This window comes from Tyto alba, unplaced genomic scaffold (genome assembly GCF_018691265.1).
Source record: "Tyto alba isolate M040663 unplaced genomic scaffold, T.alba_DEE_v4.0 Super-Scaffold_23, whole genome shotgun sequence".
NCBI lineage: Eukaryota > Metazoa > Chordata > Aves > Strigiformes > Tytonidae > Tyto > Tyto alba.
Genome location: NW_024881297.1, coordinates 29,007,355 through 29,021,616, shown reverse-complemented (window position 1 = coordinate 29,021,616; position 14,262 = coordinate 29,007,355). Strand labels below are relative to the sequence as shown.

Here is a 14,262-nt window from a genome sequence, read left to right as displayed (position 1 = left end):
GTCGGTGGGGTGAGCAGACCCATGCAGGTGTGTTTAGGTGCCTGTTTCAAGGCAGGTTTTCCACCCGCTCTCAAATCCGCCTGTACAGATTGGCCTCAAAAGTGTTTTGCCTGCAGGGTGAAGCTGGTCAAGAGGATCCCAAGGTAACCCTGCATCACACTAAATTACCTCAAAGCCCAGAACCTTGATACTAGACCCAAATTTCACCGCAGGGGGTAGTTAAACCAACCGACCTCATTCGTGCTCACATACAGCTCCCAGAGGACCTGGAGCAACTTGTAAACCTGCCAGGGGCTGAGCTCCCTGGGTGCTGCCCCTCTCCCAGCAATTCATTTATTAAAGCCTTCAAAGCACCCGACCACAAACGCGCAGAGGCAGAACCTGCACAGCAAAACCCGGAGATAGGTTTTGAGCCTAAATTGGGGATCGTTCAGTCACAGGGACACAGAGGTACCGAGCCATGGAAAGAGCTGGGCACAGGCAGGATTGAATCATGCCACAGACAGGAACGCAGTGGCCGTGGTTTCACAAATTGCTGCTTACGATCCCGGTGTAAGGCATCCCCGTCCCTGCCAGCTCCTCCTCGGTCAGACCCTGGCATATGGCACCATCAGCCATGCCTACGTGGGCAGGTATATGCGTGCTTGTGTGCATGCGAAGCAAGTAAGTAAATAAATAGCTTTTTTACCGGTTTCTTGCAGAAGGATCAGGTCCCCCCGCGCCACACGGTTTGCGCGTGGGCAGCACGAGGTGCAAAGTGGGACTGAAGAGCTCATCTCCTGCAACCGCAGCCAGGACATGGGACCAGAGGGACAGCAAGTGGGCTCCATCCCCGCCACGGCTCTGGCACAGCTGGAAACCTCTGGCAGTCATTTCCTGCCAGCAGTTGCATCCTCCCACCCCCACCGGTCATAAACCCCATCCCAAATAGCAGCACAAGGCCCTTGGGGGGAAGATGCTGTGCAGAGGAGTGCAAGGTATCCCCAGAAAACCTCGCAACTGCAGTTTTCTTCGGAAACAGAGGGAAATTCACAACCAAAGGGCTCTGTCGAAGGAAAGCCAAGGTCACCTGGCAGCACCTCGTGCTCCCCAGAACAGCGTAGGCAGCTTCCGCTCGTGGAAACTCCTGAGATTTAGGAAAAGTCCTCCAAAAGGGAAAAATCCCCCCCCACCGCAGCCCACCCCCTTGGATTCCTTCTCCTCCCGACCACCCTCACCTGGTCGCACAGCCCGCCTGAGAGCTGCCCGCGGCGGGTCGGCATAGCCCCGCACATCGTGCTACCCCCAGCCCCGCGCTGGCGAGGCAGTGACGCTCCTCCTGGGCCTCCCCCGAAGCCTTCCTCCGCAGCAGGACGATGCCCAGCTCCACCACCACTCCTCCTCCTCCTCCAGCCCTGCAAATGCATCCGGGGGGGGGGGGGGGGGGGGGGCTGCTACTCATCTTCAGCACCCATGGCCGCTCCTTGAGGACGCGGCTAGAGGAGCAGCCGGAGTCGGGGCGAGGGTTTGCACTCTGCTCCTGAAACCTCAAAGAGTGCCAAGGCCTGCAGGCAGGGACGAATGCGGATGATAGGCAGCATCTCCAGGCTAACAAGCAACCCTGCTCTGCCTGAACTGGAACAGCCCCACGTCTCCTAACAGCCCCATTTTCTCCTCGACGGGGCTTCTGGCAGGAGGTAACAGTCCAGTTTAGAGCCTCAGCATCATCTCCCTAACTACAGCTAATATAGATCTTTGGAGAGAGGCTTTGGCACCGGTCCTGGCAAGAGAAGCTCCTCCGGGTCTCTGTTCTGCAGGCAGGTAGATGCCAACAGAGGCAGAGCCGCACGGCAGCTCCGCGGACGCAGCCGAGCGCTCCCGGGAAGCCGGCGAGCACCTTCTCGGCGCAGGACGCCTCGCCTTCCCGCGCCCGGGGTTTGATTACATCAGCACGAGAGGATGCGGCCTCCGCGCCAAGGGAAGCGGAGGAGAGAGATCAAACGATTTATACGAACCTCTCCTCCATTACCAGCCGTTTGCATAAGCGGAGGAGAACGTTCCCGACCGGTTTGGACAGCGCGCGCGCGCCGCTGGGCTCGGCAGAGCCTCTGCCCTGCACCACGCTGCTGCCCGCAGCCCGTCCGGGGGGCCCCCGGTCCCCACTGCTGTCCCCCCCCTCCTCGCACACGAAGCCACTGTCCGGAGCATCCCGCCGCGATGCCTCCAGCCGCTCGGGTCAGACCTACAAACTTGCCGGCACCAAGGGTCACCCCTGCACCGGGGCTGCTGTCACCAGCGCTACAGCTCAGCCTACGGATTTATTTTTTTTTTTTTTAATTGCTGCGTGCAACACAGCAAGAGCCCAGCTTGACTCATCAGCCCCCGGGGAAGAGCTCAGGGCTCTGAAGCAGTGACTTGCTCGATCTGGAAGTGCTGAGACAAAAAGCCCGGACTCCCACAATACCCACTCTCAGCGAGTGACTACTCGAGGGGACCTGCCCATTAATTGGAGCCTCTCTGCCTGCTGCAGAGAAGGAAATCCCTTTGGCAAACGCTGGCCGAGGTCCAAGGCTAGGCTGGAAGGCAGATTCAGTCACAAAAAGAAAATTAAAAAACAACAACAGCAACAAAAAAAAAAAAAACCTCAGGCCCAACACAATGCAGAGAGCAGGAGAAGAAGGAGCTGGGAGGAACACTGGCAGCCCCAGCTCTGTGGGAATAAGAGGAAACAAATTTATTAAGGGAAAGAGGCGCAAATATTAGGGGAAAGAGGCGCAAATATTAGGGGAAAGAGGCGCAAATATTAGGGGAAAGAGGCGCAAATATTAGGGGAAAGAGGCGCAAATATTAGGGGAAAGAGGCGCAAATATTAGGGGAAAGAGGCGCAAATATTAGGGGAAAGAGGCGCAAATATTAAGGGAAAGAGGCGCAAATATTAAGGGAAAGAGGCGCAAATATTAAGGGAAAGAGGCGCAAATATTAAGGGAAAGAGGCGCAAATATTAAGGGAAAGAGGCGCAAATATTAGGGGAAAGAGGCGCAAATATTAGGGGAAAGAGGCGCAAATATTAGGGGAAAGAGGCGCAAATATTAGGGGAAAGAGGCGCAAATATTAGGGGAAAGAGGCGCAAATATTAGGGGAAAGAGGCGCAAATATTAGGGGAAAGAGGCGCAAATATTAGGGGAAAGAGGCGCAAATATTAGGGGAAAGAGGCGCAAATATTAGGGGAAAGAGGCGCAAATATTAGGGGAAAGAGGCGCAAATATTAGGGGAAAGAGGCGCAAATATTAGGGGAAAGAGGCGCAAATATTAGGGGAAAGAGGCGCAAATATTAGGGGAAAGAGGCGCAAATATTAGGGGAAAGAGGCGCAAATATTAGGGGAAAGAGGCACAAATATTAGGGGAAAGAGGCACAAATATTAGGGGAAAGAGGCACAAATATTAGGGGAAAGAGGCACAAATATTAGGGGAAAGAGGCACAAATATTAGGAGAAAGAGGCACAAATATTAGGAGAAAGAGGCACAAATTAAGGGAAAGAGGCACAAATTAAATTTCCCACGTGGATCTGTGCGCTGCTCAACTGCCATCAGCAAGGGCACAACTGGAGATCACCCCAAACCTTGCTCCAGTGCTGAGCAGCAGGTGTTTGAGCAAGGAGGCTTCCAAAGCTGCAGAGAGCCAGCTCTGCCCGGGGGGACAGCACGTGGCGGTCCCCCGAGCACTGCCCACCCCGTCTCAGCGTCCCCTCCGGCCAGCGATCACCGGCACGCAGAGCGCAGATGGGTTTTAGGGCGAGAGCTATTTATGTCAGAGGAAGGAAGCTGCAACATTTTCAGTTTCCTGCACAAACACACTTCTGGTATCCTGCACTGTGGGGGTGTCTGGCACTGCCTCCCGTACCTGGGTGCTCGGGAAGAAGCTAGGCAAGCACAGCTTTTGGCTCGAAGTTGGTATCTGGGCAGCCAGGCAAGGTGCAGTCGTCAAATCCTTAATGCAGAGGAGGCTGAAATTTGCCTGGATCCAACAAACCCTTCTGCCACATCACGAGGACACCCGTGACAGCTGCCCTGGGGGGTTAAATCTGGATTATTGCTGGTGAATGCAAGCAGCTGGGGGGGAGATGCTGGGAACAGATCCAGGATGCTGAAGCCAGGGGATGCCACCCAGGCTGGAAAAGCTACAAGAAATGGCACGGCCAGGTCATCAGGCAGGATTTCTGGGTTTCCACAAAAGCTGGGGGTGAAAAAAATGCAAGGAAGAGCCGGTGTGCTACAGGCAGCTGGAGCCTGCTGGGGGAAAAGCAGGAGCAATCGGCAGTCGGTGGGGAGAAACCTCGGAGGAGGAGGCAGGCCAGCTCCCAGCTGACGGCTGCAGAACGTGGGTGCCCCCCCCCGAGGCAGCCAAAGCGCCCAGCGGGGACGGAGGGTGCGGTGGGGTGTGTGTGCTCCTGCGCTCATGTAGCAACACTGCCCAGGGTGTTTAACCCAGAAAGCGGGGTTAATCCTGCCGCTGAGCCGCTCAAGCATGGCGAGGGGGGGGAAAAAAAAAAAAAAAAAGGAAAATAAATAAACAAACCAAGCCCTGGTGAGCCCAGCGCAGCAGCGTTGACCTCAGACACCGAGGAATCGGTGCGCGGGCTGGGATCTGAGCCCTCGGCACCTCTCAGGATCAGACCTGGCGTCAACTCAGCAAAATCACATCCCCTTCCAGGACGCTAAAACTCACTTGACAATCAAGCCAACATCAGTGCCCGGCTGGGTGCACGCTGCGGAGCGAAACCGGACCCAGCTCCAGAGGAAAGGATGCTCAAGCTGCATCTAATACAAACCCATCTTTGCAAGACCCCTGTAACGTCTGCAAAGGAATTTCCCACCCACCTTGCACACTCACCTATAGATGTTATCATGTTCCTCCAGAGCCCTGGGGGTCAGCAGGCCTGGAAAGCTCAGCCCTGCAACGCGGGCTGGGCCCACGGCATCGGGCAAGCGGCACAAGGACGGCGGGAGCTCTCAGATCTTTTCTCCCAGCGGTTGCAAAGCCAGGCGCGGCCGCACACCACACCCTTGCAGTTCTCACGGGCAAGTAGGAACCTTGGCAAAGCCCTCGGCTTGCTGGCAGCCAGCCCCATCAGCCTCATTAAATGCAATTAAACCAGAGTGGGTATTCCTCCCCTCCCCGCTCCTGCCCCTTTGGGGGATATTGCTTTTAGACAAAATAAACAGGGAGGCTTCGCGTGGGCTCGGGCAGGTGGCTGGCACCCAGGCCCCACGCAGCAGCAGGTGGAAACGCCGAGGTCTGTGTCGGGGAAGCAAAAGCCACGGCGGAGCAGAGGCCGGTCCACGATGCCAGCCCTCCTCCTGCACCCACGCCTGCCCAGTCCAACTGCCTTCGCCCTGGCGGCTGGCTGGAGACGAGCACAAGACCCTCTCTGCTTTGCAAATGGGAACATGCAGGATGACACACCCCAAGTGAAGCTGACACCCCAGCTTGCTCGTATTTTTAAAAAACAGGGGAGAACTTCTGCCCCGGCCTAAAGTGACATTTTATTGCATCAGCACCTCCAGCATCATTCTTAAGCCTGTTTACAGAATTGCTATTCTGCTGCGCTCTCCGTGCTCACAGCCCCCCTACAACCACAGAACCATGGAAGAGGAGGGAGACAGCTGAGCTGAGCATCTCCTCCCTCCTCCTTCCACGCAACCTCTCCTCCCTTGCCTACCCCGCTGCAGGGCGGCCAACACCACCACACGCAACGGGACACGCGTGGCCGAAGCATCAGGACGGCTTAAACCGCCGAGGACACGCAGGCGAGGTGGTTACCTCGCCCCTCCCCGGGGACCAACAGCACTTTCACAAAGCCTGCAGATCATTCGCATTTTTCGCTAATGCAAAGAGCTGGCTCCGACAGCCGCCAAGGAATTGCTCCATCGCCCTGGCACTGCCGGACACCTCCTGTCAGCAGCGAAATCCGGGAGCTCCCGGTATTCCTGGCAGGTTCCACGGGCTGGCCCTGACGCTGGGCTTTGTCAGAAACGTTCGGCGGCTCCAAAGACGGAGGGTGTCCCTGAGAACGGCACGGGACCGGTACCGCGCACGGCAGATGTCTGACAAAACAGCCACGCTGCGTCCCGATCCGCTTTGGGACAAGCAAAGCAAAAAAAGCCAAAAGGGATCCTTAAAGCTTTTTCCTGCTCCCTTACGGAAAAAATCAGCAGTGCTGCTGAGTCCTGGGGCTGTCCCAGGACAGACTCAATGCCAGCACACGCAAGATCTGAATTTGGACTCTTCTGGCTGTCCCAGGGTGATCCCAGCTGAGCTGGGATCCAGTTCAGTAAGAGATGGGTTTTTCCCAGTTCGGCTGCTACCAGGAAGCGACAACCACCCCAGTGAAACTGGTAAAACTCTCCCATACAGTCAAACCCTGAGAGATGTGTCATGGGCGATTTCTCCACCTCTGAACGACGGGAGAGGTGTGGCCGTGCTCCCACCAAGATCTTCGCTGCAGATGTTTGGGGTTTACTGGTGCTAAAGGGATTTAGCCAGAGTAAATTAAGATCATTTCCCATCTTAATTAATTCTGCTTTCACTTCCTGGCATGTGGGAGCCCGGCCTCCTCCGGCGCAGCGAGGAGCATCAACTTTGCACGGCCACAGCAGTCGGAGCTGTGCAAAACCGCAGGAAGGACTTCGCTGCGTTTCTCTGTCGCCATCAGAGCCCTGTCCGCAAGATGCAGAACTAAAAACATCCCAAGAAAAGCCGGAACCCCCTCTCATGGCCGTATTTCTCCATCCCAAAGCAAGGGGCGACCTTTCCCATTCCCTTTGCCCGCTGTGCACCACTCCTAATGCTTTCAGAGGCCCCCGAAGCCGTCCCAGCCGAGAGGCCAGCGATGATCCTCCCACCCACCCTGCAGCCCCACGACACCTCCACACACGTCCCCACCACGACACGGTGCCCAGGGCGTTTAGAACGTTACCGCCCCGACTTTGCCTTGCCCAAAATACCTTACGCTGAGCCCCAGCAACCTCACGACGGCCTCACCCCACCACGGCTGGGCACCGGGGATGGGGAGGCAGCAGCATCTCCCCCCGGCACAGCTGAGCACCACAAGTCCGGCCAAGGCTGCGCGGCCACTAAAAGCCCCGTTGCAGAAACGTCTCCTCCGTGGGAGCTCCGAGCTCCCACCTCGTGCAGGACGACGCGCCTGAGCCCGGGGCCCGCCAGCGGGGACACGGAACGAGATGCATCTCCCCTGCCAAGGCTCTGCAGAGGAGGGGAGACCTCGGGGATGTCTTAGGCCAAGACGTTATCACCCCCCCCCCCTGACCTGGGCGGAGCGGGACAGTGCTTCGAATAGCAGTAGTTGTGCCTGTTGCACAACCGCCAGCGAGAAAAAAATCCTCTCCCCTCCCCGCCCACCCCACATCCCTTTGAGGCAAAAAGGAAGAAGGCTGGAAACATCCTTCCTCTGCTCCGGACAATGCGATGGAAATAGCAAGGGAGGAGCGGCGGCGGAGGCAGCCTCGGCTCGGCGAGGACGCGGTGCCTGGCCAGCGGCAAGGAGCTGCGCGCGGCTCCCGGCTTCCGACCATTGTCCCAGGCAGGGCCGAGCCCCGGGTAGCTGCAAACCCCAAAAAACCTGCCTCTTCGCCCCAAAGGACAAGCCCCGAAACGCAAACCTGCTGCCCTGCCCGCAGGCACAGACTCCACCTTCACCCGGGACCCCCAGGCACAACGGCCAGGTCTCGGATTTAATCCAAAATCTGGTGGCAGCCACCAGCTGCCGTGGAAACGTGGCGATCGCTGCGCGCGGTCCCGCAGAGGGGCTGGAAAGCAGGGTCTTTGCAACAGGCGCAAACACCATGATAAAATCCACTCCTGAGGCCGGTGGGATTTTCCACTGCAGCGAAGAAAAAAAAAAAAAAAAAAACAAAAACAAAAAAAACCTGAAACAAGACAGAAGACGCTGGTTTTAGACCCAGACCGGAGGGCAAAACAAAGCCCCCAGGGAGCAAGTTCCACCCTAAATTCCTATTTTTCTCCTCCAAATGGGAGGTGCACGTGTTCAGGCTCCTCCAGCACGCACGTCAGCAGCCGGAAAACCCTGCAAGGACCGACACAAGCCTGTCCTGGCAGAGGATGGCAGCTGATGGCAGCTTGAGCCGACAAGGGTGGCAGAAGGACCTGGCCAGGGCAGAACTACCCAAAGTTATGAATCAGTCCCCAGACTTGGGACTGTGACTCAAGTCGCTGCCAGTTTTGTTATTCACCTCCTGGTTTTGGAAGGCTTTGCAGGTTACTGCTTGTAGACCTTCTTCGTGATCAAGATGGTGACAGCAACTGCTTTTATTTAAAAAAAAAAAAAAAACAACAACAAAAAAACATATGTGTGTGTGTATATATATTTTTATGAAAGGCTTGAGAGGATTTTAGGACCTGAGCTGGGATTTCAGGACGGGCACCACCCAAACAAGCATCACAGAGTCAGCAGCACAGCCAGACCCACAAACCCTCCAGCGCTCCCCACCACCTCGAAGGGCCGCGGCGGGGACACAACCAGGAGGAAGCGAAGGACGGACGATGCCACATGTCCCTGCACCTCCCCACCACCCCCCTGCCCTGCGACCCCGGAGGACGAGCCCGTGGGAGCGGGGAGACCAGCCCTGGGCAGACGGGTCTCCCTTTACCTGCCGAAACGCGGGGCCAGGCCCTCCCCAAGCCGGCGCTGCTCGCTGAGCTGCTGGCGTTGCTCCCGAAGCCCGGCCGAGCAGGCAGCGCTACCAGCAGAGCTGCTCTGCTCCCTTAAGATTCCCAAGTGCATTTTTGTCCCGCTGACGTGTTAAAAATAGAAAGCATCAGTATTATTGTCCTGCAAGCAAATATAGAACGATTACATCCTCGCTGCTAAAAATCTATGCAAGAGACTTATTCTAATAGAGACACGCAGGAGAGCTCTATTTCTGGAGCAAGTAACTTGGGAAGTTAGCACAACATCCTTAAAAATATTAATTAAATTGACGCATCGCGGCATTAAGCACCAGTGATAAACTTGCCTTCCCCCTCCTCTCCTTGCTTCCCTGGGTTTTTTTTCGGGCTTTTATGCATCTGCCGCAGGCTGCCTGCCTGTGCTGGCCTCCGAGAAGGGTGCACAGGCTTGCACGACACTCCCACCGAAGAACATACTGCCCCGGTGCTGCCCTCGCAGATGGGAAAGCAAGCGTGATCCAATTTGGGAGCGGTCTTGTCACCATCCTCACTTAACACTTTCCAGCTCTAAATGAAGCGTTGCTGCAGGAAAGCGGGTAACGCCGTCCCTGCGGCGCGGGGAGAGGGGCTCTGCAGAGCCGGGGGGGCTGACGGCAGCCGGACGCTCCATCCCTGCTCTAGTTCCCCACAGGTAAAAGCAGTTTGCACGCTCCTTTTGCAAAAGCAGCTTGCCTGCTTCCCCCCCAAAGGGAAAAGCCACCAGTGGCAGGAGACGCACTGAGCTTCCCTGTGCCCCCTTCCCCGCTCCTGTCCATCCCTGCTGATGACTCCGGAGGGAGGGGGGCCTCAGCCTGAACCTCATTCTTGGAAAGGGCAGATTTCTACGCAAAGCTCGGCCTTTCCATGAGTGTTTGTGCTAACGCACTGGACCGCTCCCACCCAGCTGGGACCGGGCTCTAGATCCAATTTCATTTCTCAGAAAATCACAGGGGAGATGAGAGGAATGTGTCGGGTCACTTCCAGCTCCAGGCAGGAACCCTGGCTTCTGCAAAAGCAGCCCTAGGAGAGAAAAAAAAAAACAAAAAACAAAAAAAAAAAAAAAAAAAAACAAAAAAAAAAAAAAAAAACAAAAAAAAACACAACACCACCAGCAAGGGGATGGCTGTCCTTCCTGCAGCTCCCCGGAGAGGTGCCCAGCATGGAGACCCAACATCCAACACCAAGCTCTGGACTTGGCAGGCAGGAGCCGCGGCCGGCAGCGCTCGCCCCGAGGCACCCAGGTGCTGACCCGCGGGCATCCCTTAAGGGATCGCCCAACTCCCAAACAGAACAGCCTCCGGCTCCCAGCCTTCGCCCGCCTCGCCGGGGGCAGAAGCACCCTGCAGGAGGCCCTGGGAGGAGGCTGGGGTTGCGAGGTCACGCCAGCATCCCCAACGCCCGGCAAACATCTCCCACTCATCGCCGCTAAGGCACCGAGCCTGTAAATACGCTCCTGCAGACGCAGCAAATAGACCAAGCATAACTCACTTTACCCCCGCCCCCCCCCCCCCCTTCTCCCCAAAACAAAACACACACCCAGAAACAGAAGGAAACCAGTCAGGAAAAACCCGACAGTAATTCAAGAACTATTTCAAGCGTTTTCATTCCCAGGAGGAGGCTGCTCTGCCCTCTGCCACATCCCCTCGCCGTACCAGAGCTGCCCGGTGCCCCTTTGCAATCCCGTGCCAGGCGCTGGTGGGCCGGCCTGCCAGGGCCGTTCTCTCCTCATTTAATACCGTGCACATCTCCGTTGGCATTTCAGAGCGAAGGCGATGCCAGATTTCTCTCTGCTGAGCCAATGCACTTGGAAATGCATGACGACTTCAGCAGATTAATTGGAAACACAGCCTGGGTGTTGCAATCCCAGGAATGACTCCAATTTCAGGAACAAATGTTTTCATCTCTAACTGGGAGCAGTCACCCAAGTGGAAGGGCGCATTTTTGTTGCTGTAGCTCACCCCTCCCCTGGCGCGCGGGCGGTGGGAAGAGTGCTGCATCTCACCCCGACGGGGCCGCTGCGCCGGCGCTTGCGTCACCAGGGAGCTGCTGCTGCTGCTGCAGGGATTCCTCGTGCTCCTGAGAGGGACAGCCCAAGATTTTCCTACGTCGATGTCCTTTTGCAAGAGAGCATCACTCCTGACGGGGTCTGCAGCCTCTTCTGCCAACACGAGGTGGGAGAACGGGAAGGGACATGAGGGTCCCCTGTCACCAGCGATGGCCGGGGGGCCAGCTCCTCTGCAAGGTCCTGCCGTGACTCCGCAGGCGTCACGAGGGCGACATCTCCAGCTCTTGCACTGGTGGTTTCCCAAAAGGCCTCTGCCCCTGCCCAAAGCCCCAGGGGGACCAGCTCTGCTGCTCCCTGCACCCAGGCTGGAAAAGATGTCCCTTCGCTGCGCAATTCTTGCATCTTCCGTCCTCACACATGGAAACTCTCACCCTGAAGAGTCCCAAAATCTGCTTCTGTTGAAGGACACGGGTTTCGAGAGCTCAAAGATTCAACTTCTGTGCCCACAGTAGCTGGACGTGACTCTTTTCTACATCCAAGGGGTGGTGACAGCCTGGGCCACCACACCACGCACACCTCAGAAGTGCTGGAGCAGACACTGACGGCCAGATCTACTCAGCTCCCCAAAGTCAAGCTCAGGAGTTTGAGGAAGGACCTACTCCTACAGCGAAGGTCCTGGACTGAACTTGCCAGAGGCTGAAGATAAATCCCCACCAGACCATTCGCTCCATCTAGTGGCAAGCCATTCCTGTGCTTCCATATTATTTTCACCCCCCTCTACAGCAACAATCTCCCCTTTCCAGGAGTTTCAACATCAGTTTGCCATTTCTTTGCTCAGCCGTGTTTGCTGCCAACCTCCCGTGCTCTCTTAGGTGGTCCCTCCACAGCCATCACAACCTTTGATGTTCTCCGTTCGCTGCCAAACACAAAAAGTTCTTCTGCAGCTCAGCAGCGGCTTCCCTGCTCCTGAAGCTTAACGTGATAAGGGAAGGAGAAAAGCTGGTCTATCCACCCTGAGAGCCCTGGCAGGGAAGTCTGCTCTGATATCCTGCTGCCAGGGCTCCCGCAACCCAAGAAAAAACCGTGTGGGCTGTGGAAAGGGCAAGTGGCTGCTGCTGGAGAAAAAGAAACGGTAAGCTGGGAGCCCAGGGACAGGCTCGGGCAGCAGCCAGCCTGCAGTGTGGGTCAGCGAGCACCCAAAAAGCCAGGAGGGACTGGCTTGGAGGTGCTGCAGCTGCTTTTTAACCATCCCCGTCCCCGCTGCAGACAGACATGGAGCAACGGCTGGGTCAATTCCCGATCTGGCAGAGGTGCAGCAGGAGACTCTCCTCCGGTGAGCGGCAGGGATCTGGAGCTAACAGCGAGCAAGCACAGCCCCTGCCTTGCACAGCCTAGGTAGAGGCCATGATTTCAGCTAGATAAAAAGTATTTTAATCTTCCCAGATAAATCAGCTCCTGCAGGCCTGATTTCTGCCAGCTTAATCTCCTTTCCCAGCTGTTTGGCCTCCCCTTTCAGCAAAGCCCTGCCAAGCTGAAGCCTGACCCAGGAGCGGGTGCATCCAGTGGCGCAAACAGCCTTGAGCTGCACAAACCCTTCCTGCAACCCCCCTGCCCCACTCCAGGCTTAAATCCACCAACCCCAGCCCCAAATCTAATTCCCTTCTTAGTCTCTTAGAGTAAGAGACAAAACACGGCTTCACAGGGCTCTTTTTTTTTTTTTTTTTCTGCATGAAAGCCACAATTCCCAGCCAGACCTTTGGGTTGTGATTTCTGTTCCCTGCCATGAAGTTCATAACCTCTTTCTTATTCAGTGAAATAAGAATGTCTAGGCATGGAGGAGCGGCAGACGCCACCTCTCACTAAGACACCGGTGTCCCCTGCTCGTGACCGTACGCACCGTGCGGTGCCACTCGCTGCTCTCACCCAGGTCCCCCACTCCCCACATCAGCCACGGCGACTTCAGCACCCTCTTGAACAGAGACTCTTGAAGACAACGTGTCAGATGGCTTCCCAAAACACAGATCTGCTGGAAACTATTCACCCGTGACCAAACCCTTGCCTCAAAGTCACTTAAGTCATACTCTTTCTGCCATTAATTTAGATATTCTGACAAAATAAAACCACCAGGTTTTGTAACGAGACGCCACTTAGGGAGTTTTGCTCACCCCAGAGCCTGCTGTGAGATCTTTATTTGGAGTGTCCCTACCTCTCCAACTGGGAGATGTGTATGCTAATGCCAAGTACATCAGGAAAAGCAACCAGCAGCATGTAATTGGGAACCTCTCTTCTGACCTGGGCTGTCGGTAATCAGGCTGGTCAGTAGGTGGGTAAGCTCTGGCAAAGTCTCAACTCTCATTCCCAAGGTCAGGAACGTGCAAGAGCTGCTGTGAGGAGATGAACATGGAAGCCACATGGACAGAGAGGAAAGCCATGGGGTTTTGCAAGGATCTCCTCTGGCAAGCAGCACTGCTGGAAGGCCTCCCCCACCAAGCCAGAAGATAAGACGGCAGAAGGGAGGACATGCAGATTTCTGCAGATACAGCACACACCCAAGCTCAAACCAGGCCTAGCCCACAAATCCTTCTGCAAGTTTCTCTGTCCCACCTCCAGATGTGCCAGCACCCCATCCTACACCCTCCACCCCTCCCAGGCTTCTCCTCAGACACACCCTCCACCTTCTTCGCTTGCTTGGCACATTGTCCCAGACACGTCCCCATGGTGTGAAATGGCTGCTCCGTGCCAGCATCCCAACATCCCAACCTCTCCAGCAGGGAAGCAGCCAAGCGCTATCACTTGTTCCCATCGCCGTCACAGGCGATCATCCAGTCTGGGCTCCTGCAGAAAAGAGAGTGAACCTCCACCCAACCAGCACAGTTACTCATGAGCAAGCTAGACCCAACAAGACATCCAACCCTGACAGCAAGGTCCCACCAAGGGGAAAAAAAAAAAAAAAAAAAAAAATCCTCCCAGTTCCTTGATCTTGACAGATCTTTCAAGTATTCGTCATCAGCACTGTTACAAATCCACACCTCAAAACATATACAAAAAAGGCAGCCAACAGAACTGACAGGAACCGCAAACGAGACTTGTAGATCTTTGGCCAGGGAAGGAGCAGACTCCAGACGTTTCTCCAGGGACTCCTTTCTGTTGTGATCTGACACGAGAAGAGATCAGATGTGGCATTGCTAGGATTGTTCACATAAGATGGACGGGGCCAACACAGAAACCACAAGTTAACCTCTGCCTCAAACACATCATTGTTTTGGTCCATCAGCCAAAGCAGGCGATGCCTTGAGTCTCCTCTGCCGAGATAACCAGCCTGACCTTCATCATCAGCTCTCCCTGCAAGGCAGATCCCGTATCTTTGTAGTTTTGAGTCTTTTCCATTGAGTCACTGCCTTTTCTGAAGTAGACAGTACAGTGCTGGCCACAGCATTAAGACCACTCAAAGAGTCATGAGCTCCAGAGGCGATGACATCTCCTTACTCCTACTTGATGCTTTTTGGCATCACTCAAGAAGCACAGACTCAGT

The 14,262-nt window shown here is 55.7% G+C and overlaps 1 protein-coding gene across 7 annotated transcripts in view; it reads right to left on the bottom strand.

Moving 5' to 3' along the window:
• LOC104359821 (histone deacetylase 7) overlaps positions 1 to 14,262 on the bottom strand; it is a 63,751-nt gene that overhangs the window by 24,112 nt on the left and 25,377 nt on the right. The window contains exon 1 of one of the 7 annotated variants that reach the window (XM_042796728.1): positions 10,728 to 11,058. The exons of 4 other annotated variants lie outside the window; for them this stretch is intronic. The gene's annotated coding sequence lies outside the window, so the exon portion shown is untranslated. Of the gene's footprint in view, positions 1 to 6,984; positions 7,004 to 7,659; positions 7,760 to 10,727; positions 11,059 to 14,262 lie in introns of those variants that run through there. 2 more of the 7 variants (XM_042796730.1, XM_042796729.1) reach the window with 2 other exon arrangements.